The 27843-nt window shown below is 28.5% G+C and overlaps 1 protein-coding gene across 2 annotated transcripts in view; it reads left to right on the forward strand.

Annotated features, from left to right (window-relative positions):
- The window catches only part of LOC142328725 (heat shock-related 70 kDa protein 2-like), a 342140-nt gene that overhangs the window by 64064 nt on the left and 250233 nt on the right, over nt 1-27843 (forward strand). For both annotated transcript variants that reach the window (XM_075372682.1, XM_075372681.1), the window contains exon 2: nt 1854-1919. The gene's annotated coding sequence lies outside the window, so the exon portion shown is untranslated. The remainder of the gene's footprint in view (nt 1-1853; nt 1920-27843) is intronic.

Below are 27843 nucleotides of genomic sequence, written 5' to 3' on the forward strand. Positions count from 1 at the left end.
TATATATATATATATATATATATTTAACTTTTTTGTGGACACGATAACTGCTGTAATTTTGCGCCAATCACTTTCAAATTGTTCCTTAAAAAACTCATCCTAAAATCTCGGTCGAGTTTGTTAACAGCCGAAATTGGTCCATGGGGGTGGAAGTGGGGGGCCTTTATCGAAAAGGCAAAATATCGCTGTAACTTTTTTATTAAGTAAATATTGAATTCATTTAAAGTTCCTACTATTCTTTTGATAAGGGCTTACACTTATGTAAGTAAAGTTTTTTGATATCACAAACCATTGGCCCAGATGGAGGAAAAAATGAGGTTTTGAAGACAAAAACTCATAATTCCTTTTATAGGAAAAGTATCGGGTCTGTTTAAAGTGGTCGTTAGTCTTCTAAACATTACCTAAGACTTTTGTCTGAAACAATTTTTTATATGGTCAACCCTTACGGCAAAAAATGACAAAAAGTTTCTTGAATTGTAAGAAAATGGTCTTGTCGTATGCTAAACATGTGAAACTTTTTTTTCACGTGCAACCGTTGTCTATTGAATATTGAACTTTTTCTTAACTTAAAACAATAATAATCCAAAAAATAACTTTTTTTAAAATTTATAAAGTATTACTACGCTAAAATCATATAATAAATAGACAATTTTGTAGCAATTTTGTTTTGAGTAAAGCGTTATATTATTTAACACCTATACTCTACATCACCTTCTCTCCATCTTAAGATGATTAGTTCTGTTTTTTTTTTCTCAATATGGTTTATAAGGGGTAAAAAGCCATGACTGTCTACATTACCTTCTGTTTACGAAGAGATCCAAAAAATTAGCTCGTGGTACAAATAGAGTTAAAAGAAAAATGAAAATATAGTAGTTGTTAATATTTAGTCATCTCTGTTGGGATGACTTGCGATGACTACAGGTGACTGAAACGTTTCCATATACTGGACCTGGAAGATGTAACCATAGGAGTGACCTGGAGAAGAAACCTAGGATTGGGAACATAGGATGACTCTGTGTAGTCAACGTTAGTTTGATAATGTATGAATTATATTTATCGCTATTTACCGATGAATATTTGTTTTAACAGTAGTGTTGTATTCATATATTTATGAAACTGTATTTTTCTCTTCCTGTAATTTATTTGAGTGCTATGTTAAGTATGGAACTTGACCACCTTTTTTTTCTTATAACTTGGCAACTCTTTTCTTATATATGATGTGTTAAATCTTTGTATGCGGTGATGTGGGTTTCGTCGGGGACCTCTTAACGTGATTATCACTAATCAAAATTTACTTATGGCCCCCTTTCAGGCACCGATTGTAAAATCTAACTTAGACAAAAAAAGATAGAAATCTGATGAAAAAGAAACATGATAAAATATTTCTTAAATAGCCCATTAGATTTCAAAAATAATTATTTTATAATTTTTGATGAAATAACCAAAAAATTACAAATTTCCAATTTAAACTCTCTCGGACTATAATATTTTCTGTGTATGGAAATAGATATATTAATGCGAGAGTTTAAAATTTAGTAAAATATCTAAAAATATTCATTAGATTATCGATAAAATTAGATTTATTTTAATAATTATTTTTAAAATTAGAAAGTTTTTCTGATAGTATTTCATTTAATTTTGTCTATCAGTACTGTAGGGGTGCATTTCAAGAAAATTAATATTCATACGTTTTATTTATTACTTTTTATTTGATTTATTAAATAAAAAATTTATATATTACTTGTTTTTTTTTTTACATATAAAGAGATGTGCTAATCATCTATTATAATATATTAGACAACTAAAAAATCAATTAAAAACTTTATTTATTTTAGTTATTATTTTTTTTTTAGAATTAATTCATCATTAAATTGAAGTGGCGGAGCAGAATTTAAATCCTAGAATCACCCAAACAAAAAGTAAGTTATTCTATTCGATTAATTGTAAAAGCAATTATTTCATGAAAATTTATAATCTTAATTTTTAATTTATTTCAGAAGATATAGGAGAAAGTTGGTTGTAAACCAGTATGTTTAAGTTTTTTGACTCACCATACTCTTTACAAAATATTGAGAAAGCTCCTTTGGTGGTCTCATTGAATGAAAATCAAAACGTTTTTTATGTAGTATAGATATTTTTCATTTTCTCTTTTGTTATTATTAATTTGTAATCGATTATTGTAGCTTAAATTCAGCTAAATATTATTCTGATATTCAGAGTTTTAGCTTGTGGACATAGAAAATTTATGACATTATTAATAAGTAAACATCATTACATTCAAGAGAGTCTTCGATAGCAGTTTCTACGTTTTTCCTGAATATATATATATATATATATTTTTTTTTTTACTTTTATCAGTTGTAATTTTCTCATTTTTAATTTCTTGCGAACGTTTATTTTTTACTAATTATACATATTTTATTCTGAACTACCCATGATTATAATAAAATGCGTAATAAAAAATTTTAACAAATATTCTAATAATACGTGTAAATTTATTAGAATGTGAGATGAATGAGTAAAAACGAAGGATTGTATTTTCATATACGAGTATTTCATGCTCATGACTAATGCGTTACCGTTCTAGCTTGGTTATAAAAATACAAAACTAGTGGAAATATTTTAAAACATAAATTACAACTGCCATCTGTTTCATAAAGGATCTACATATAAAATAATTAATTGCTTGAGTAACGTAATCAGTACTCTAACAACGTGTTAACGTTGTACATACGAATTAATATGTATTTGTTCATATAAACATTTTTAAAATTAAGATAATGAAAATATAAATAATTTTTGTTGGTAGAGATAAAAAAAGTTTAAAAAAATACACAAAAAAAAGACTATCACTTATCTTTGGAAAAAATATTAATTTAATTACGAATTTTAACCATTTACCTAAATATTCATATTATTATGTAAAATTCTTAAAATTTAATTCAAAATTTCGGGACTTACTTAAGTCATAATAGGATGCAAAAATGTTTTTTTTACATATCTGTAGCTAACATACAATTAAAAAATAGCCCTTCTCCTCTAGCTTTCTCTTTAATTTTTTTTTTTTTTTTTGTTTTTACCGACTTTACGAAGTAAAGTGTACAGTATTTATTTCAGTCGCACGGTGGAACTGGAGAGTGAAATTGAATTTTCTTTACGTTTTAAGGAAGAGGAATACCAAAATATCACTCACTTAAAATGTAATTTCCTTATTTATATATATATATATATATATACAGAGAGAGAGACCTATGTATAAAGTTTGTGGCTGGAAAATGTCCAAAACTACTTGATCAGTTTCATTGAAATTTAGATATAGTACCAGTAGTACCAAGCACTAGTGGTACCAGTAGTAGTTACGCTCAATTCAAGGACGACAGCAGACAACAAAACCTCAATTTGAGGTATTTTTTCGGTCGCTTTCTGATATCGGGGAGGGTGAAAATCAATTTTCTTTAGGTTTTTAAGTATGAGAAGTACAAAGATACCATTCAAAATTTTTTTGCCCCTAAATTGTAAAAAATAACATTGCTGTATAAAAGTTTGTGGCTCAAAAATTTCCAAAACTACTGCATAAATTTTATTTAAATTTAAAGCTGATGTAATAGTTTATCTGAAGTTGTGCATGTGAAAATTTGATGAATATTGGTTTATCGTTATTCAATTACGCTCAATTTAAGGTCGACCAAAAGCAACATAACCTCAACATATGATGCATATATCTATATATACATAAAAATATTAAGTTCGATTGTGTACGGCTTCAAAAACTCAAAATGTTCTGCACCGATTGAGCTCAAATTTTAGCGCGATATATAACCCGCATCAAAGATTGTTTTCATCTATTTTTAATAAATCTATCTATCTATTTTTAATTTGTACAGTTTTTTTATAAATAAGAGGCTAATAAATCAAATGGAAATGTAAACAAAGGAAAACCAATCAGATCAATGCAAGATGGCCGCTGTCAAACACAACGACCAATCACAAAGAGCCCGTATGGCCGTTGCCAATGTAAACAAAATCACAACTGATTAAGTAACAAATTTCTTTGAATTATATTTAACAGTTAAAACATCTGTATTTAAAAAAAAAAACACCAAAACAAAAAGAAAAGCCACCAAGAAGGACAACCGCAGTTGGTGATGATATGAATTATTTATAGCGTATGAAAATGCCATGCCTGACCGGGATTCCAACTCGGAACCACCGGATTAAAGTCCGAGACGTTACCACTCGCGCCACGGAGGCCGGCAAACATATTCGTTAGGAGCCGAATAAAAACACGACTTACCAATATGGCATTGTGTGTCAAACCAATTTTATACGGACTGTAATTACTTTTAATACGCGAAACCCTTTGCAATGATTGAACATTAACTTAAACCTCTTCAAAAATTATTTCTTTTGAACTAAGCCACATTTTGATATCATTGTTTTTCTATAACACGACCGGAATTCTTTTCGTTTAATGATAAGAAGCGTTGTCGAAGACAATAACCGAATTCAATGCCAAATGACATAATACACCGCTAAACTATTTCTAAATAATTCAAATTCATGTAATTTTTTTACGAATCGCATTTTTATCAAAATCTCACCTTTTTCTCGATTGACCTGCGGGGTTTTGTTTTCTTTGGAGACCGTAATTCATTAGTAGATTCGTACTCGAGAATCACGTTGTACACTGAAGCAGCACTACTTCTACCTTCGTTAGCAGTTTATTAACATCTGAAATCAACGCCGATTGATTATTCTGTAATTTGTAAGCATTAATCTGCTTTTGTAAGCATTAAAAATGATGTGTTTTTTCGCACGACTTAAGGGCTTTTTTTCGCAGTCCACAAATCTTTATATATAAAAATGTTAAGTTCGTTTGTGTACGCTTCAAAAACTCAAAATGTTTTGTACTGATTGAGCTCAAATTTTAGTACGATATATAACCCGCATCAAAGATTGTTTGTATCTATTTTGTATCTATTAGCGAGGGGAACACTCGCCATACTAGCTAACGACAACCTCAGTCACATGTGAAACAATACTTGTTCCCAATTACATTGTTTATTAACAAAAAAAACAAAAACGTATCCACTTGCATCTGATTCAGATTATTATACAATCTGAATTAAATATTCACTTTAATCGAGGTACTTTTGTGTGATCGTGTCGTGATTGAGCTGCGCCTTTCACCAAGCTTTGAATTTATTAGAAAACGACCAACAGTGGGATATATGTATTAATGACGCGTGCAACATTGCACATCCAAACCAAATTCGCGCATTATTCGCAATTGTATTGACCGCTTGCTTCCCTTCATCTCCCACAGAGTTATGGGAAAGATATCGATCGCATATGGCTGAGGATATTTTGTATAGAGTACGCCTAGAAAATACCAATATGACCATGGAATTTACAGAAGGCATTTACAACGAAGCGTTGCTAAATATTGAAGACAAGTGCCTAGCTATTGCAAATAAAGTTCTTAGTCAATTGGGAATGCCAGCACCCACCCGAGCTGCGATTGCTTCGTTTGATGTGGATTTACGCCGTGAACAGAGTTACAACATTGGTGATCTTCAGTCATATGTCCAATCAATCATTCCCAAATTAACGCGTGAACAGAAAGGCATTTATGATCGCATAATGCAAATGATAAATGACGGAGTTGGATGCGACCTTCTTCTTGGATGCGCCACGAGGAACTGGGAAAACATTCCTCATTAGATTGATTCTAGCAACGGTTTGATCAAAAAATGACAATTATCCTGTTGCGGAATATTAATCAGCCAAAACTCTGCAACGGCACGCGACTTGCAGTTAAGAAATTGATGAATAACGTAGTAGAAGCAATGATTTTAATGGGGTCTTTCAAAGGTGAAGATGTCCTCATTCCTCGAATACCAATAATCCCGACCGATACAACATTTTAATTTAAAAGATTGCAATTCCCAATTCGATTGGCATTTGCAATCACAATCAATAAAGCTCAAGGTCAATCTTTAGAATTGTGTGGTTTATATTTAGATGCGGATTGCTTCTCATATGGGCAACTGTATGTTGCGTGTTCCCGAGTCGGCAAACCAGATAGCCTTTATATCAACGCAGACAGTGGAAAAACAAAAAAATTTGTATATCCACAAGTATTGCAAAATTAAACTTCTATGAAACATATGCTTTGTTTTGGTTCTCATTTCTCATCCATGCAACCACAATGTGACACAGCGAAGCGTGGCGGGTAGAGCTAGTATTTTATAATTATAACGTATAAATGAACATAACCTCAATTTGAGTTCATTGAGTTTGTATTTATGTATTTTTCATACGCGCTAATGCAGTGAATCACAGTAGTGAATGAGTTTACATTTGATGCTTGTGTGTAGGGTCTATTCGTTGTTTAATCAAATTACGGTTAAATATTTTAATTTTCTTATAAACAGGAAATATATTTTAATATTTAAAATAGAATTATATCTCTTTTAGTTTTTTCATTTATGTTTTGTATATTTCTTGCCCAAATAATTAAACAAAATATGCTACTCAAAATAAAATAAAAGTCGGTCTTTTATTACAAACAAAAACAATTGTATAAAATAATATAAATCAAATTTTTATTGATTTTATATTTTCTATAATTTGATAGTATTATAAATCAAATTATATAAAATAATTTTATAATTATTAATATTATACAAAATATAATCTCTTCTTTTACAGAACTGCGCAAGAATTTGTTTTTATTTCATCAATAATTTTTTAATGTTCCTTTTTTCATTTATGGTCACAATCCTGTAACTTTTTCTAAATTTTAATTTTTTTTTTCTTCGTTCCATAACGCTGGCTTATTTTTTTATTTACCTTTTTCAATATTTTAAACCAAAATTTCTATCGATAGTAAAGTCTACAAAGTCAGAATACTTAATAAAATACTGAAATACGTTAAAATAGTAAAATACGTAAATAGTGTATATGTAGTAAATATTTAAGAGCAACGCCATTTAACAAAGTAGTACTCAGATATTCAAGATTCATCACCAGTAATAACATTTTTTAGAATGTCAGGATCAGTTTTAATTCGCCCTAAAAGATCGCGGCACACTTTCTCCCTGTGATTTTTCTATTCAACAAGTGAGGTTTTTGGGACCAATTTTGCACAAACCTTTTTCCTGTCCAATTCATTTGTCAAAATTTGGTGAACTGTGGTATGGTTCAAATTCAATTGTTCTGCAATCATACGGACAGTTAATCACCGGTCGTACCGTATCTAGTCTCTAATTCGCTCAACATGATCGTCACTTTTTGACGTTAACGGTCTTCCAGAGCGTGGATCGTCCGCAACTGATTCCCGGCCATCTGAAAATGCTTTAAACCACCTAAAAACTTGGGGTCGTGAAAAGTTTTTTTTTAGGAGGGTTTTCGTAATTTATTTACCTTAGATATTGGTATAGGGTGATTTTTTTTTAATTTCTAGTTGTCCTTTCAACCACCCAACCAGAGCTTATCTGTGTCTGTCGACATACACCGGATAAGGTCTTAATGCATAAAAATGCAAGCTAATATTTCGGTCTTTCACCTACGTATTTATGTGTCAAAATTCACCGGAGATTCTCATTCCCTACATTATGATTCTCGGACATTCTCTAATTTCGGTCTTTCACGGTAACAGATATATATATATATATATATACATACAGCGTGTTCCATATAAAACGCAACCCAACATTATATTGGTAGGTATTGAAATAATAAAAAGGCATGTGTAAATGTAAATGTAATTTTTATTATTACCATCCATTACCTTACATTTAGAGTAAATGTTGGAAGTGGCCGCCATCTTCTTGAATACAAGCTTCAATTCTTTTTACAGCGTTTCTTGCACTTCTTGATATTTTATACAGCTTGTTCAATATTGACTTTGAATTGTTCAAGTGTTCGTGGTTTGTTGCTGTAGGCTTTTTCTTTGAAGTAACCCCATAGAAAAAAATCCGCCGCAGTCAAGTCTGGAGATCTTGGTGGCCACAAGCCTCGACCGATAACTTGATTACCGAAGAATTCCTCAACGAAATCAGAAGTTGAACCTGCGTAGTGCGATGTCGCACCGTCATGTTGTAGCCAGCAGTATCTGTCTTCCTCTTCCAAGAGTGCAATGAACTGAAATAAAATATCCTGATATCGTTCTCCATTAATGGTGTACTCGAAAAAAATAGGACCGATTATTTTCTTTCGCGATATCGCGCACCACACGCCCAACTTCTGCGGGTGTAATTGTTTTTAGTGATAAACGTGGGGATTTTGAGCACTCCAAATTCTACTGTTTTGGCTGTTTATGTAGTCATCCAAATGAAACCGTGCTTCATCTGTGAAAAATAACGAATTCATAACATTAATTCCCTTACGCAGAAATCGACGGAACCATTGACAATATTGTAGCCGTTTTTCTTTGTCGGGCTCAAGAAGTTGATGAACCGTTTGAATGCGATAAGGTCGTAATTGTAATTGTTTGGTCGCCCGATGAGCAGTTGATTTAGACAAATTAATTTCAGCAGACAAAGTGTCTGATCGATTTATTTGGCGAGGCGAGTAATTGGTCTTTGATTTCAGAGACTGTATCTGTATTCAACACTGACGCAGATGTTTTGTGTTCCTTGTTATTAACAGAACCGGTCTCTCTAAATTTTGCAACTAACCTTAATACTGATGTTTTGTTAGGAGCTGGTTTATCTGGGTACTTATGGCGAAACAAATCTTCCACTGCAACCACTGATTTCGTACTGAAGTACGACTCAACAATGAAAACACATTCATCTAGCGAAAACACCATCTTGTCTCTAGCAACACACTGAACGTTATGATTGCATTTTTGTTACTATCGGTAGTGTTCTATTGCGTCGCTGTGATGTTCAGATGTTGGACGAGTCCATTTCAGTAATGAGTAGGGGAGTAAGCTTGACTTTTGAAATTTCATGGATGAGTGATGGGTTGCGTTTTATATGGGACAACCTGTATATACATATATATATATATAAAAATAATATAATAATAATATGTATAATATATGTGTACCAACACAGCTCTTGTGATTTCTTTAAATAATGTTTTGACAATAAATAACATATTTGTTTATTTCCTTTCGTTAACATGGATTGTCATGAAGTAACGGCTTCATCCATCGAGTAGTTGTTGGAAATTAGGCGATTTGATAAATCTGTGGATGAGTTTTGTAAAGAGGTGAACTAGGTTGATGGTCACGTTTCAAGACATCCAGATTTTCCAGTTTGATTATATACGAACGTATGGAAGATAAAACTGTAGAGTAGGACAAAAACAGATAATCTAGTTGTAAGATGTAATAAATATATTAAGGGTAAAATATTAGCTTAGAAACAGAAAAGAGTGAAAAATAACATCAATAATGACGTCTCAAAAAATTATAAACACGTTTACGAATATGTAGTATTTATTTATTTTTTTTTTTTACAGTAAGAAGGATAAAAGTTTACTCGCTTATTCACCTAATCATGGTGTCAATAAAGGTAAACTGAAATATTAATATGTGTTATTATTAAATAAGTTGGCTGCACTGAATCATATGAAATAAAAATCAGTAGACTGTATTAGCAGCTATGTAAATCGCGTTATAGCAAATTGTTTCATGTTGGTACAATATTTTCCGGTATTGAAACTTTGTTGATTTAAGTTAATAGGATTACATCATTTTTTTTTTCAAAGAATATTTTCATGTTCTGAATCATGTTGTTTTCTAGTGAAATTGTTTATCGGTTGTACGGTTGTTTGGTTAATTGTGATGCTCCAGTGAACACGGAATACCGGCCTAAGGGGACATAACATAACCATAGTCAGCAAAGGATTGCGTTTCGCTTGTCTTACCGGCCTGCCTGCTTACCCTGTCACCTTATAATTTGCAAAACTTTAAAACTTGTTATTGAACTGTAGTCGCTTATACCACTGTTTCGTTCCTTTAATATTAACTTATTTATTCGTTTGTGAAATTTTAAGATTGTTCTATTTTTCTAGTATTATTATTTTTATTTTAGCTACATTCTTATTCCGTTTCAAATATTTGGGTTAACAATTAATTTCCATTCAATGATATGTAATTTATTCTTAAACAATTTATTGAAACAAACTAAATAGTTTATTATTAATTTCAACTAGTATTAAATAACATTTTTTTTTTTTTAATAATGTAAATATCATATCTACTATTATTATTTCATTTATCAAACTCCATATACATATAGGTTTATTTATTTATTTATTTTTTTTTTTATCGATACTTGTACATAAAAATAAATTAGTTAATTTCATTTGGCCTAAATTTTTGTTTAATTTTTTTTAAATTAATTTCTTTCAAGCCTTTACTAATAAAAAAAGTAGGTACCAAAGTGATGCTGGTTAATATTATTTACATATATTTTACAGCATTATAAATTGATATTAGTTTAGAATAATGTTATATTTAATAAATAATTTAATCAGTTTTTCTCTGTTGAGTTGAAGCAATATGTACTGTTAGATTACATTTTTTCCGTTATTTGTTCCAGTATTTCTTATGGATGTAACGCTTCTAAAGAATTTGAAATACAATAGATATAATCTGAGTTGCCTTCCCTGAGAGTAGTTATGTTTGTTCAGTTTCATGTCCTCCTTAATAACGATAAACAAATTATTTTACTCTTTTCTTTTTATTTATGTAAGTCATATAAATATTTTAATCTAAGTTGAAGTCTACAGCTGTTTTATAATGTTTTTGGTTTGAAAAAATCATAAAAATAATGAACTGACTTACTTTTATATTCGTGAAAAAGTAGTTGTATGGTAATTTTGCCTTTAATACTTTTGTTAATGAGTCAAATTCAGTTAATGATGTATTAAAGATTAATTCAATTGAGTTAAAAAAGTGTTTAAAGTTAAATCACTTCAATAAAAGATGTATTAAAGATTAATTCAGTTCTGTTAAAAATGTAACTTAAAATGTGAATCTAAATAAAATACCTTAATATAATAATTCTTAAAATATAAATATTATACGTACATATTGTATATAAAATACATCGTAATTAACCTCAACAATGTGAAATAAGTTACTAATAATAAAACATTGAAATAAATGAAATATATCAAAATCTGTTATAAATTACATATAATAAAAATATAATTGATTACTTTAACAAGGAATTTATTTAAAGAATGATCCAGCGGCAAAGTTTAGAATATTGGAAGGTGCATTTAGGCACAGTTATTCCAACATTGTTCATTATATAATCAATCCCTGTAGTGAACAAAATTATGTCATTTTAGAATTGAATATCATCTGCGTTTCAGTGGACTCAGCATGATGACATGGAATGGTAAAGGTAATTCAGTTATTAAGGCTACGGTAAATCAATTACTTTTTCACTTTCCCCCGTATATTTGGCTGCAATTTTATTATTATTTAAGGTGCTGTGTTATTTTTAGGAATGATTTTTGACTAAGATCATTTCACTTATTACTGTTATAATTATGGCACTTAAAAGTAATATACTATTTTCAATAGTATATTAATAGTAATGTTTAATAGACTATTGGTCTATTTTCATAGGTATCTACGTACACGCAGGAAAAAGGTAAAGTTAGAATGAAAATAAATATAATGACAGTATATGGATTCTGTGACTGAAAATACATCAGTAGTCAACAAAGAGAATAAAAGAGAGAAGTCATTACTGTCAGTGGATAAGAAATGATAAGTTAAAAAAAAATTCTGTAATAAAAAGAACATATTTATTGAATAGAATCCAGGGGAAGGAAATGAAATACTGGATAGTACAAAGAGTAAAGCCGAATTGATAAAGTATTACGACAAAGTCGCTAGATTTCCAAAGAAAATAAAAATAACTTTTTCTTTAAAAAAAAGAAGAATATAATGGAAATATTCAAACAATAAAATTCAAACCAATATTAAATTTATGAAAAAAATTATTGTTTTTTAAATTCATTTTTTGAATTTCACTATTCTTACAGCTGTAATGCTACTTTTTATTTTTAAAAGTATATGAAAAATCATTTGTTACGTATCAGATATTTATAATTTTTTTTTTTTTTTAGAAAAAATCAAAAAAAATAATGAACTGACTTACTTTTATATTCGTGAAAAAATATTTATATGGTAATTATGTTTCGTTCAAGTTTATAATTAGTTTGCATTATTAATATTTATGTTTATTTTTTTTCAAATGTGCAATAACTGGTACTTGTTTCGTTCACGCGTTGAAGAATTCTCGTCATTTTAACTACTTCGTACATCTGTGGCCTTGTAATTTTCAATTTATAATGATTTTAAAATACGTATCTATTGGAACTTTTAAAAAATAAAATCCAAGCCAAAAGAATTTAATAACTATTAATGAATGGTTCGTTTTATGGCCAACTTAAAAGAGAAGAAGATTCTCTGTTCAACCCCTATTTTTATTTTATCTGTGTTCAAACATTGCTTTCAACAAACGAAATGATTTTGTTGACTTCTTTTTTAATTTTCTTAAGTAAGTTTCCTTGGTCATTTGTTTAAAAGACTTTTTTATATACATTAAACAGATGATTTTTTTAATGCAAAATACGATATTAGTATTTATAAACTTTTAAATATATTTCTCATTCTTTTGACATTGTTTAGTATCGAATTTATATAAGTAATTATCTGCAACTTTTTTTCACTGAAATAATCAAAATGTTTTGGTGCGAAAATTAAATGGAAAACTTTTCTGTTTAATTTTAAACTTGTCGTGTACGGAGTTTTTCTTTGACATAGCGTAAGACAAACGATTAGTCTAGTTATAGTTTATCTACATGTTCACAAATCCCACATAGGTTTGGTGAACATTAAATGGTAAAGGAGTATATCATTCTTAACTGGTTATGAATCCTGAAGAAGGCTATTATAATCAGTGAATGAATTATTTTTAATGGTTTAAAAAAAATAAATATTCTTCTCGCTAATACTTTTTGTAGAAGAAACTTTTAGGCTTAATGATAGATTCAAGACGGTACAAAATCGTTTATTACAATAAGAATCTGAGCGGTCATTGAAATTAATTTTCAGTAAATGAAAATGGGGATATAATAAACGACGAATGTTCTTATTGTTTCATACATTCAATATTAAATACAAAAATAACGGTTATTTAAACTATCTTCAAAATGATCTACCCCAACTTTTACAAGACATCATTCTGAAGATATAAATGTACATATATTTCCAACTTGATGTAGCATCAATTCATTTTTATCACTTTTAATCCATTATTCATCATTTAAATAAAATATTTACCACATATGAGTTGGATGAGATAGACCAAATGCACTTCCAGCTTCATCAATTCATATAAATTACTTGTTTTTTTGTAAGAATATATGGAAGTGGTGGTAGTACAGAAATTCAAGTATTTTTTTATCGAATAAATCAAGAATAATCCGTAACTGTTGGAAAATGCAAACTTAACTTTAACTTTGTGAGTTAAACATGTGAATTCAGGTTGTTGGTAAATAATTTAAAAAACTGATGTAGAACACTTAATTACTTGAAGTAATTAATTAATTTACTAACTTCTTTTTTCATTAATTACTGTGATATAAATATCAGTAACTGATTTTTGGGCAGGTTCTCTCTTTTTGATGAACTTTCTCTGTTTTATTGCTTTAATTGAAAATACAACTCATTTATAATTATGGCTTATCTACAGTTAATTTTTTTACTCTAATTTATTTAGGATTAAATAAAAGTACTACATAATATTTTTGGTAATTTTTTTCTTATTAAATTTGAAATTTTTCACTAAAATGTAGAAATGTAATTTTTTTGACTATCTTTTGCGGTTTAATGTTAGAACAATTTATCATTGTACTATAAATATGTAGTATAATACGTAATATATACTATAATATGTAATATGAAGTATTCATTGTACCATAAAAAATTATTTGAATTCTTTACGTAAAATTATATCTAAAATCATAAATTTACCTTATTAATTATTTTTGAGTAAGTTATGATTCACACCATTGTTTTATCTTTGGAGATAAAAAAGGGGAAAACTTTTGAAAGGTTGTAACTTGTTAATAAGCATTTTTAGACTAAAGTATATGAATTTCATTCGTTAATTTGAACAATAAATGAGCCTTTTAGTTTAGTAGAGATTTACTGGAATACTCTGTATTGAAGCAGTTCCAACTTTTCGTTCTTTCCGACTTTGCAGTGGTTTTATAAAGTTGTTATTGAATTAAAACAGACTGAATACTGTCTAGACTCTTGTTTTCTTCCTCATCTTTAGAGATAGATAATCACATAGATTAAGATTAACATTTTGTTAATATTTTGCCAGGTATATAACTGAATACGGGAAAAAATCAGAAGAGCAGTGTAATGGTATAATCCTTTTAGTATTTAGGGTAACCTCTTAAGGCTCCCCCTTTTAGACTAAAGTTCATCGTTTTATCAATAAATTAACAGTGTCTAATGTATTACAATTATTTGAATGAATTTAGAATATATTATTAGTTAATAGAGTTATCAATTTAAGGCTAGATGTATTAGTTTTAATAATTATCTCTCTTAAGATCGAAAAGACTTACCTTTTATACTTCCTTGTACGAAGTAAAGGAAGAAGTATTATGATCGCAAAAAAACTTTGGTTACCAGACTTCAAAGGAAATATCCATTTTTACCATCCCTGAATCCATTTTGACTACTTTCGGCGTGATGTCTTTATATATGTATGTAAATACATAACTCAAAAACGATTAGCCTTAAAATGTTGAAATTTTGGATTTAGGACTGTTGTAACATTTAGTTGTGCATCTCCTTTTTTGACTGCAATCAACTAAACCAAAAGTATCTAAAAAATCCCGAAATCTCAAAAATTTTGGATTTTTCTTTACTGCTATAATAAGCCCTCATTGAGATCTTTTCAACGATATTTATAGGTGGTACTTATTTTCATTGGTTCCAGAATTATAGCCAAATTAAATTTTAATTAATGAATAATTTGGATCTTCTAAGGTGAAGGCACATCGGTCCGAATCAGATTTCATGTCGCTTATTTTAATTTTTTTTTTTTTTTTAATTGAAATATATCCATTTATTAATAATTATTAACCTCTGATTGTAAAAAAAATTACAAGTAATTCAATAATAACAATAAAAAAAAATAAATAAATGAATCAGAAGGTATTAATGAAATAAAATTTTATGTACTTTTCATTTGAAAAAAATGTGTATATGTAACTTAATAGACGTACTAGTAAGTCACGTGGTGATCATAAGAAATTTGGTGAAACATTTGATTATTCGTTTTTGTTTTCATTTTGTTGATGGTTACATCATAATAATTTAAAAAACATAATATTAGGTAGATATAAGACATATATTTATTTAAAGAGTAATAAAGAGGCTCTGTCCTAATATTTCAGGTAAGATTGTTGAATTAATAATTGTATAAATATTTGGTGTTAATAAATATTTTAGCAATTGTGTAACTATCCACTTTATTAAGGGATTGGAGAAACGTATCTCACTTTCAAATGAAATAAGTTTAAATGAAATGCAGCAATATGTAATTTAATAGGCATACAAGGAAGTCATGTGGTGTCCACATAATATTTTTTTAACCTGCGGTAAAATATCGAGAAACCTCTGATATAATTGATGTCCTGTATTGTAGGAAAATAAAGAATTAGCATCAAATATTTTTCTCTAAACCAATTTACCCTCTCATGCTTCGCACTCCGTCAAAATAATCCTGATACTGAATTAATATAAAAAATATTATTATTATTTTTTTTTTATAATTTTATTTTCTTATAAGCAACTAGTTATTAAAATTTAATTATATATTTGTTTTAAAATCCTAATTAATTTCATTAATAAAAAAAACGTTAATAATTGAATTCGCTCCTTATTCAGTGCCTCATAAAATATTATCTTATGACATCACTAAGTATTAGTATAACTCGTGTATCTGTATAAAGCTGAACATGGTGGTTTTTATTCTACAACCTACACTCTTCGAATGAATATTAAAAGGTAACAACTAAAGGAAAAAAAAATTGTATGCTAATTAATTCACCTCGTATATTAAACTTAGCAACTACCATTCTTTATTAGAACAATAGATTAAAATATTGCCGGTGAATTATGTAAAATTATGTTGAATGTTTATTCATCGCCAACATTTTTTAATGCGAATTTATAATTTTAATTTTATTCATTAACATTAAATACTTAATTATTAAACATAAACTACTCTGAGCTTGCAAGTGTGTATGTATGTGTATATGAGTGGGTATGTGTGCAAGCGCGTTTGTGTGTATTTATATAACGATATCGGTAAAATACCGCTTAAAGGGATCAATATTGAATAATAAAGAATACTATTACTGTACAGAGTATAATGGAATTTACGAAAACGTTTGTTGGCCATATTATAAATGCATTTTATTCGTTTTAAAACTTTTCTTTTCTTTGGCCTTATATACTTTTTCTTTAAAAAAAGTTAATATTTGAATGATTTGAAGGCTTATTTACTGTTTTACTCTTGATTTACTTTTCCAACTATCCAATTCTTATTTATTACGTTTTATTAAATTAATTAAATAATACCATCTTTTTGTAATAAATTAATTTTTATTACTAATTTCCAAGTAATGCTTCGTTACGGTTTATTTTTATTTTTTTGTATTATATATTGTCGAAATATTCCTTTATTCTTGTTTCAATTTTCTCCAAGTATTGCAATTATTGCCTTTTCAAATGAATTTATAAATGACAGCATTTTCAACAGGTTTATTTTTACTATTAGCATTTTCAAGAATAGAAGCTAATATTGTTGATATAGCTACGATAACTTTAAAATTGTGTTTTTTTATAAAAATAAACTTTATCTTCTTTACGAAAGGCAATATATATTTCTTTTCTGTAATATTTTTTCTCTTTTTTCTGAAATAACTTTTTTGCTGCGTTAATTTTATGCTGCTAATGTTTTTTCTAGTAAAATCATTGAATTCAGTTGTATTTTAAATAAATTTCATTTCTCTGCGAAAAACATCTAGAAGCAGTATCTGCTTTGCTATGCAAGCTATCAAGTTAAAGTTGCCTCTTTCAACGCAGAAAATTAAAACAATCGTTACTAAAATACCTATCAAGATGCATACTTTTTTCGCATAGATGAAAATAGATTTTATTATTTTTATGAATTAATTTTAAATAGAATTTGTAATTTGTTTATCTTCAATTTCATAGGTAAATTTAATGTTATTGTTGATTTAGTTTAAATGAACAGTTCTTTCAGTATAATTAGAAATACTAAACAGAAAGATATCGTCAAAGTACATTAACCAAACTCGCGGGAAATATTAAAATACTTTAAAATACTTTTTTTTTATAAAGAAACTCTTTACTCTCGAATAATATATTTTTTTTCTGTTTTTTTTTTATTTTGTCTTATTTATAATGTATATTATTTGCGCAACATCTCCTTATGAAGAAAATTTAAAAAAGCCAGTCTAGGTTCAGGTTTTAAGTAACACTTTTTGTAAACGGACCTTGGAGCGCAATCTTATTTCCCTTTTATTTTAATAACAATTTAGGTTGGCAATATTTTTTTGTATCGAGTTTAAATTTTGAACAGATATATTCAGAAATATTAATTTTATTATCAGAAACTGTAAAACTTTTGTAACATAAACAAAAGTTTACTTAAAGCATACGTAAGAAAATCATGATTAAAAAACTGAATAACAAGCAAAATCAATTGTAATTTCAAAAGTTATTTTGAAATAGGTACAGTTTTATATAACGTAATATAATAATTACACTACCTAACTTAAAATAAACGCAGTATAAAGGAAAGTTAAGGAGAGTTTTGTGGTCCATAAATAAAAATCTAATAATGTGTTAAACAAAATATGGTACACCGCTTTATGATACAAAAGAAAAGGTCGATAAGTGGGTGGAATATATTGAAGAGCTATACGGAGGAAATGAATTAGAAAATGGTGTTGTAGAGGAATTGGAAGAGGATAAAAAGGGAGATACTGAGATCTGAATTTAATAGAGCATTAAAAGATTTGAATGCCGGAAAGGCAGCTGGGATAAACGGGATGCTTGCAGAATTACTGTGCAGTCCAGGTAAGGAGCGATACATAGATTATACAAACTGGTATGTAACACAAAAAAGAAGAAGTTCCGTCAAACTTCGAAAAAATGTTATTGTCATGATACCAAAGAAAGCAGGAACAGATAAATGTGAAGAATAATGAAAAATTAGCTTAATTACTCATGCATCAAAAATCATAAGTAGAATTCTGTACAGAAGAATTGAGAGGAGAGTGGAAGAAGTGTTAGAAGACCAATTTGTTTTCAAGAGAAGTGTAGGGACAAGGGAAGCAATTTTAGCTCTTTGATTAATAGTAGAAGGAAGAAAAAACAGAAGGAAGAAAAACAAAACCGAAATACATGGCATTTGTAGACTTAGATAAGGTATTTGATAACGTAGACTGGAATAAAATGTTGAGCATTTAAAAAATTTAACGTTCAAGAATAGAGATAGAAGAGCAATTGTTTAGATTGATTTTTCAACTGACTGAGATTTTTCAACTGTTTAAATCTCTAACAAAGTCATTTCACTCACTTTTTTTATATAAGTTATAGTTCACTGGATTGCAATTCAATCTGAATCATGATATTAATCTTCCATAACTTCCGCTCCTTCATCACTCTTATCACGAAATAATTTTTCAGGAACCTTGAGAACTGCAATGGATTCACTGTGAGTTGCAGGTCTGAGTGCAGATAGTAATTATGGATAGAATAAAGTCCGTTTAAACTTCTTAAAAATTCCATACACTAATTCTGGTTTTAATTTCGTGACCGATCGGAACTTGAAAAAAGAATAACCCTCGTAAATGAGAAGCCCATATCTCATCCTGATCAATAATTTTAGTCAAAGTACAATTTATAAAGCTATTTTAAATAAAGGTGTAACGTTTTTCATCTATGATTCATAACTGATCATTTACATACTTACGAAACATTGGGAGACTTCACTGTTCTCTCACTTAACACAGTTATCAGAATGATTGAAGAGATTTTACTGTTAAAAACATTATGTTAAAATTCCGTTAAGCTTTGCGTTGTTTTGAATTGTACAGACACGAAGAATTTTGTTTGTGTAGGCTTCAATAGAAAAATTATATTTATGTTACGATTTAAATTATTGTTTCATAGTTAACAACTCATAAATAGAGTTAAAAATATTTACTGAACATATAATGTAATAATATAAAAAAAAAAAAAAAAAACTTAACTTATATAATCACATATAATATAACAATTTTCAAAATTTAAATTCTGGAATTTTTCAACAACGAGGCTGATGGAAAAATTTTGACTTCAGATTCAACATTAATGAACAGATTGGTTTCACGTATCAGTTGCTAAGAAAAGACATGTGTTTATCGGTAGAATTAAAAAAAAAAATTTAATCAGGTAATAAGGCATTTAAAAAATAATTATTTTAAGAGATATTTTTAGTTTTGATTTAGCAAAATTTTAAAATTCAAAATGTATATATATCATAGCTGGAACTTAAAGTGGTCAAATGCAATTTATTTTCCTAAAACTGTAGTACAGATTTTTAACTTTTGTGCTTATAAATGAATCTGGACTTTTAGATCGACCTATTTTCCTCATTATCTCTGCATATTTGTGCTCTCATTTCCTTCTATAGCCAGATATTGACTCGGATGAGGTGAGGGTTTATTATATTCATGTAGTTATAACATGTAGTTTAACAGACAAAAATATTATTTTTGCTAGATTACGTTTTAGGCAATTCATGGCTACGAGCAGTACTCAAGATCCTTCCGTTGTATCACACTGTTTGAACATCTCATCTCGAACAATAGAAGCAGAATTATTGAGATTAAGAAAATCTTGTCATGAATATTGAGTTTTGATATATACGTATTATTAATACACAATAACAATAACACAGGAATTAGTTTTATGTCTTGGTCAACATCATATTATCAGCAAATATAAAGCTGTACATAATACTCCAAAACAATATATTTTCTATTAATATATCTCGTATAAAAAGAAAAATAAGCGATGTGAAGCTTAGATATATTATACTACTTTTTTTTATTTGTTTTTTGTTTAACCTCCGGGACCATCGTTAGGTATTGCTTTAGAGGATGAGATTAATGATTTGTAGCGTGTGTAAAAATGCCATAACTGACCGGGATTCGAACCCGGGACCTCCGGATGAAAGGCCGAGACGCTACCATTCTCCCTACGGAGGCCGGCAGATGTAATATACGTAACCTTTCAAAAAATTTAACGTAGATTGTAGATCGTATCCTAACTAGATATAAGAAACCTAATATATTATTATTTTTTTAATGGGTTATTTTATCTCAGAGTTAGCATTGAATAAAGTATTCTTGTTTTTTATTTCTTCTGAAGTCAAACTGATTATCTGAGATAGTACGATATATTATTTTTATTTAGATGATCTGTTAATTGGTCCATCAATATTTTTTTTCTATAATGTTTAAACATAACTTTAAAAGTAAATTGATGTACTGGCACGATAGCTAAATTTGCTCTGTATTGCATTTACTTTGTGTAAAGAAACAATTCATAAGACCTTGAGAGTATCAGGAAAAATTAAACGCAATAAAATGATGTTAATAAGCGGAAGGAAATATTTTCTTTGACAATCGAAGTTGATAGATGTAAAGCATATTATTAACCACCGAAATTGTTTACAGTTTCAGTTACAATTTCAAAAAAACAAGGCCATTTTGAAATCTTTACTCATATTCATATACTAGCGAATTATCACAAATATTAATGCTTCATGAAAGATCACTTCCTACTCAGGAAAAAATAGTTATTAAAACCACCTTGGATGGATAGTATTTTTATCACAGGAATTAATAAACTGGAAGAATTATATATATATATAGTATAACATTAGTTTTTATTTAATTTACGAGTAATTTATTTGGCTCCGTCTTAAAATTAAAAAAGCCTTTAAATAATTAATTAAAAAATTATTCTTGCAACTGTTTATCTCTTTTTTTTTTACATAGTCATTTTTTACATAGTCGTTTTTTACATAGTAATTGTTTAACATGGTGGATTACCTAGAAATATTTCTTTATGGTACTTTAAGACAAATTAAAATATTTTTTATAAATTACTCTTAGGATTCATGATATTAACTTATAAACAAAACAGTTATACAATAATAGTTTTCATTATGATTTATATTTAAACCCATGAATGAAATATATTTTGCTAAAAATGTTAAATATTTTATTTTTCAATAAATGAATAAGCAATTCCATTGGTAATTTCATGTTTTGTTACTAATTAGAAAGACTAAGCATATGCTTTAACGATGCATTCTTACAGTTGTTTTTACCAGTATAATTATACTAATTTCAAAAACACACCTCGATAATTGCTGTTAAGAAGAAGAAATCATTTTTAGGTAGCTCTGGTGGAAGTAACCATAACTGATTTAACATGTTAAGACAACATAAAACCGGTATAATCCTTTCTTTATTTGATTCTACATGAAAAAAATTACATGCGACTTTATTCTCTATAACTGGGTATTATTAACATTTTTGTTTTTAACTCATGGGATGTAATTCTAACCAATTTTTCCTTATATAGAATGTTATAAGAGAATGTTTGAAAAACAATTACGGGATATGAGTTTATATAAATATAATGTAATCAGTAATATATATATATATGTAGATACCAATTTGTTAAGAATTTTATTGCGGTTTATTTTAAGAAAATAATTAATCTGTTGCGTATTTTGTCCATTTCTGATCAATCTGGAAGGTATATTAAAAGAAATTATTTGCAATTATAGGAAAATAATTTTCCAAAAATTTTGTTTTTTTCTTAGATCCTTTGATATCAAGTTAGTAGCGAAATACTAGTCTATTCTCTCAAGAGAGTCATAAAATAAAATAAAAATTCTTTGGCAGTTCTACGAAAGACCAACTTTTTGTTATTTTATTTTGTATTTCTTTGTATAATCTTTTTAGCAAAATGAAAAAAATAAAATAAATGTGAATATGAATAAATAAATATAAATAAAATGTATATAATATAAATTAAATTAGAAAACTGAAAGAAGTATCTTTTTTTTTAAATTTAATACTAAAATATATTTTCTGTTGTAAGAAAATTAAATTATTATAACCGTAATTTCATGAGCAGATCCTACACACAAGTAACAAGTTTAAACTGTCTTACCACTGTAACTGATGCATAAGCGCGTATGAAAAATACAGTAATACAAAATCAACATAATTTCAGTCATAACCTCAATCTCAGGTTATGTTGTCTTTTGTTGATCTTAAATTGGGCGTAACTGAAGAACGACTCAACCAATTTTCATAATAATTTCACATGCCTAACTTCAAATACACTATTACAGTCTATATTAATTTCAATGAAATTTATCTAGTAGTTTTGGACATTTTTAACCATAAATTTTATACTCGTACATATACCGGGTGATTTTTGTATGGAAACAGCTTTATACTAAATATCTGAGAGGTATTTGGAGGCAGAAGAAATGGAATTCTACATAGTTTAAAAAAATCTGCATTGTGGTATTAAAATCTGCATTATAATTTTTGTATGCCATCTTGGATCCGCCATATTGAATCAAATTTAATTTTTTTAAACAGGAGGGGTACATATGACACATGGTTTCGATTTAAAATTTTACAAGAAAAAAATTAATGAAACCCGTTTTTCTCTTAATGCCTTTGTTATCATGTTATAAGCATTCAAAGTTGCAATGACGGAAAAGCTGTGTTAACAATAAAACGAGGTAAAACGCAGTGCATGAACAATTTTATTGTATTTTACATTCATAATTCATAATAACGACAAAATGAATTATGTATGTAATGCATACATAACTGACTATAATATTTATAACAATAAACAATATCGAGATCTTCTTTCACCTGTGCAAATCTCTTAATGTTTGATTTGCTTCTATTGCTGTTCTCAAAAATTCTCTTCGTCAATTTGTTTTCATCTATTCTAGGCAAGTGCGCGTATAAAAGCAATTTTATTTTTCGAATGGCATCTGTGAGCCTGTTTATTCTTCGACCTTCCGTAATCATCAACCTTCATCAGTTTTCCGTTTTCCGAGTAACTTTCTTAGTATTTTCTTTCAGCCACCTCCAATTTATCAATTTCGGGTTGGTTTAGAGTAACACACTCTGTTATACAGCCCTGCACACCTAACTACTGTGGTGTATTATTGAATCTTTTTCATTCTTGACATCCTCTTATTATTATAAGTCGTAAGAGGCCTTCTGTAGCTTATTTATTCTAGCCTTAAAATTGCCTATTTTTATAACACTTTTGGTTGTATTACTTCGCCACAATATTTGAATTTCTCCGTTTTCCTAATTATTCTTCCAAGGTTTGTTACTAAATAATTTGGTGAATACCTAAGTCATTAATCAGAAAAAAACTAGGCAATAAACTTAGACAGAGCACATCGAGCAATGTGGCATTTACGATAAGGGATGATTGTTCACGGGTCCATCTGAATGGCGTGTATATTCCTCACACGGATTGGGTACTGTACCTAAGCCTACACTTGGATGGTCGCCTAACGTGAAAGGGCTACGTAGTAGAAAAGAGGAAACAGCTTAACAGCAAGTACCGGTATAAGGAACTAAATTGGTTGCTGGGCAGAAACTCACAGTTATTTAATTAACCGTTGATCTACTAAGTCATCCTCAAACCTATCTGGACATGTGGAAGTACTGTTACTCGTAGCATATGGGATATTCTGCCAAATCTTTGAAATAATTCAAATATTTAAAAATAAATTGGTGAGAATCATGACAGAGGCGCCGTGGTTTGTTAGACGCAGAGAAATTCATGACTATCTAGGATTACCTTTGGTTTACGAAAAGATCCTAAAAATTAGCTCCAGTTTAAATAGAGATTAGACAAACATGCAAATTATGTGGCAGTAAATTTACTGGACAACAGCGATGACATCAGGTAACTAAAACGTTTCTATGAGTTTTTTTTAAACTCCCCAAGACCACCGGCTCCCGTTGTTAGGCAATTCGCGATCGTCTCAGGAAGTCGTGGCAGTCGTCTCTGCCCCCCTGTCTTGTCCACTCCTAGGGCGTCCCATCTTGGTCTTCCCAGCTTCATCAAAGCACGCCGACCTCCGCTTCTGGATGACCAACGCGCCTCTCCGCTGGGAAGCTACCCTTCCCGTTCCTAGCCTATTAGCGCCGAATGTGTGTTGCACACATCCAACGATTCCCCGTGGCCCTCTCAAATCTCAATGGTCCCTGATGCCTTCTTCCGGAAGTTCCGCTCCCCACTCTTGTATGTGAGCGGACAAAATCACCCTAAGGAACGGGGCTACCTCCCGGCTCTACATGTCAACTACGATTCATGTTGTGCCTTTTTTTTGTGTTGCATGTGTTTGCATTTTTTCATTTTGTGTCCCGTGTGTTGCACCTAGGAAATATAACTAGAGGATGATCGGGAGAAAGAAACTTAGGAGTGGGAACATATGATGATTCTGTCACTGTATAGTGAATGTCATATTAATAGTCTACGAATAACAGCTATTTACCGACGAATATTTGTTTTATCTATAATGTAGTTCCCATGTTTTGGTATTGATGGAACGGAACGGAACGTAAAAGTGGCGGGAGTATCACAGTTCTCTCTTCGAATCGCAGAGCCTGGACAATGTCCCTTGCTGCTGTATGATTCTATAATCGGGCGTGTTTCAAGGGTTTATTTTTTAGTGTCGGGTATAAGTTTTACGTTTTGTTTTATTTGGTATTGATAACATTGTCTTTATTTTTTTTCTTCCTGTGATTTATTTTTAATTCTTTGTTAAATATTGAACTTTATATACTTTAATTTTTATATGCTTTAATGAGGGGGTTTCTTCACGGACCTCTCTTCATTTGATTATCATTTATCAAATTTACTTGTAGTCCCTTGTGAGGTACCGATTGTAAGTTTTAACATATAAAATAAAAAAAATAAAATTGAGGTCAAATATTTTAAAACCATTTGAGAAATATGTTCTTCATTATTTCAGACTTAATGTTATTTTTCTTTTCGTTTTAAATATAGATAAATCTTTTGCTCTTCTGGTATTCCGTTGCTGTATGTAAATTTGGAACTAAGCCTGGTACAATTTTTGTTCGTTAAATTACGAATAGTTCATAAAAATAATCGAAATTTTATTCGTGTATGTTATCTTTTGTATACATTTTAGTAATACAAAAAACGTTTTTGGAAATATAAAAAATGAAAATAATAAATGTCCAATATTTTAAATTTATAAATAAAGCTAATATATGTTCAAATATAATTTTCATAATTAAATTACACCAATCAATACATATTTTTATTAAATTATCCTATTTTAGATTACAAATATTATAATGTTGATATAAGCAGTTAAATTTACAGTGTTATAAAATGTGATCATATTTATTTATCTAAAAACATATATAAATCTATGTAATATATAAAACTGATTTATTGTAGACGCTCTTGATTAACTTCCTCATACTATATCTACTCCTGTATATGTAAAAGTTTCTATGTGTCCGAGCGCTTGTGTTTTTGATCATAGATTTTCTTCGTTTTTATAATTTATGTGAATAACATTAAGATTTATAACTGGATATGTAAGCAATATTTTCACAACATTTTATATTAAAATTACACATTAATTTATGTATTTTAACATCATGTTTTATATAAATTAATTAATTAATAAATCTTATTTTTATCCAAGGATAAAACGTTTTTAAAAATAAATATTTAATTGTATTTTTTAATCGTTAAAATTGATTTTGGAAATTATTTTCATTTTTTCACCAACCCATTATTAATTGGTAATTTTGCAATTAATGTAATGTACTATTCGTTTATATTTGTTTATCTACAGTTATAAATTGAATTTATTTCATTCACTTTCCAACTTGTTCATTAATTTATGTTACAATTTGTGTTGATAAATTAAGTTTTTTAAATGTTTATATTTCTCACCAATAAATTAACATATTATAAGCTTGACATTTAACAAGACGTTTCATAAGCATTACTTTATTTTAAATCTCTATTTTACTCTCCCATCGAATATAGCTAGAATAGCTATATTAAAGGGATACGTATGATGCTCAGATTGAAAATGGGATATCACAGTTTTTGATAATCTTTACGCTTTTGGGTCCAACTAGTTCACTTAGACCAAAAAAAAAAAAACATATTATATATGAATGTGTCCCACTGCTTTTTCCCTTATATATAAGGATTGATCCAACTGATTTTCTCTAAATGTTGCCCAAATATTTCTATAAATGGGGCATTGATCATACTATTTTTTTTTTCAAATTTTGTTAAGGGGGTGGGGGATATCGCGAATAAATCAATTTTGATTTTCTTCGGAAGCATTTTAGAGGAAATTTTATTAAAGAAAATTTCTTATGTGCAATTCATATATAAATAATCCAAAAAAGTTTTTTTTTTCAAAAAATCAACCGCATCTGTTAATTAATATACATGTTTTTTTGTTCTTTTGCTCAATCTCTTTTCGGTTAAAAGATTAATCAAAATTTTTTTGAAATATAAATTTTCAACATTACACAATGCTTCACATTACATAATCAGAGATATCAAGAAATGTCTGCAATCTTTTAAAATGATAAAACCCGGGCTTAAAATTCAAAAAAACATTTTTTAAATATTTTCCTTTTTTTATTTTAGCTTTTATTGAAAGAATGTTAGACTTGGAGAAAACTTTATTTAAGCTGATTTGATAAATTTAACCTATATATGAATATTTTTAGAAAACGATTTCTTAAAATTATTCCCCACTTCGAAAATATATATTGTTTTTCTATTTTTGGTTCTAATTATTTTAATTTGTATTATTAATACCCAGGAAAGTCATGCAATACATCGCCAGGTTTTTTACTAATACAAAATTCTTAAAGAATTCATTTTATTTGTCATTAATAATTGCTATTTCATTTAATTACAAGTGTAACATACCAATCACATTGTATTACTACCGATAAGTTTCTGGGTTAACACAAAATATTTATTTCATAGTAATGGTAGAAATTACATTTAGTCATATTTTATTCTTCACACAGTTTCTGTTAACCTATAAATAACTCTTATAAATGTAATTACTAAAATTACTGAAAACTGGAGACGAATTAAAAATTTGGAATAAAAAAATTTAATAAATACTTCACGTTAATAATATCTAACTCCCACAAGAAAATTACTTGCAGAATATTGTCACGAGAAGCATTCCCCAAAGTAACAACTTATTTTCAGTATTAATATGTGATCGTTACAGTACATATTCCTTTCCATATGAATTATATTAAAGAAATAAATCTATATACAAAATCAAACGAGTTATTTTAATGGTTCTTAATTAATACATTTTTAATTACTAATATATATATACTATACACTATACTACACTACTACTATACTATACTTTATATACTGTATATATATATATATATATATATATATATTTCTTTATTTCGGGTTTCCAGAACAATTACACAGTTTTGTATACCTGAAATATCTATTATCTATAAGATGATCGATAACTAGAAATCTTTGATCGTAAGCTCCCAAATTGGACGAGTTCAACGAGAAAAATTTTGTTATTAACAGTAAATAGAGCAAGTAAGTTTTACGCGTGT

Source organism: Lycorma delicatula, chromosome 8 (genome assembly GCF_047948215.1).
Source record: "Lycorma delicatula isolate Av1 chromosome 8, ASM4794821v1, whole genome shotgun sequence".
Lineage (NCBI taxonomy): Eukaryota > Metazoa > Arthropoda > Insecta > Hemiptera > Fulgoridae > Lycorma > Lycorma delicatula.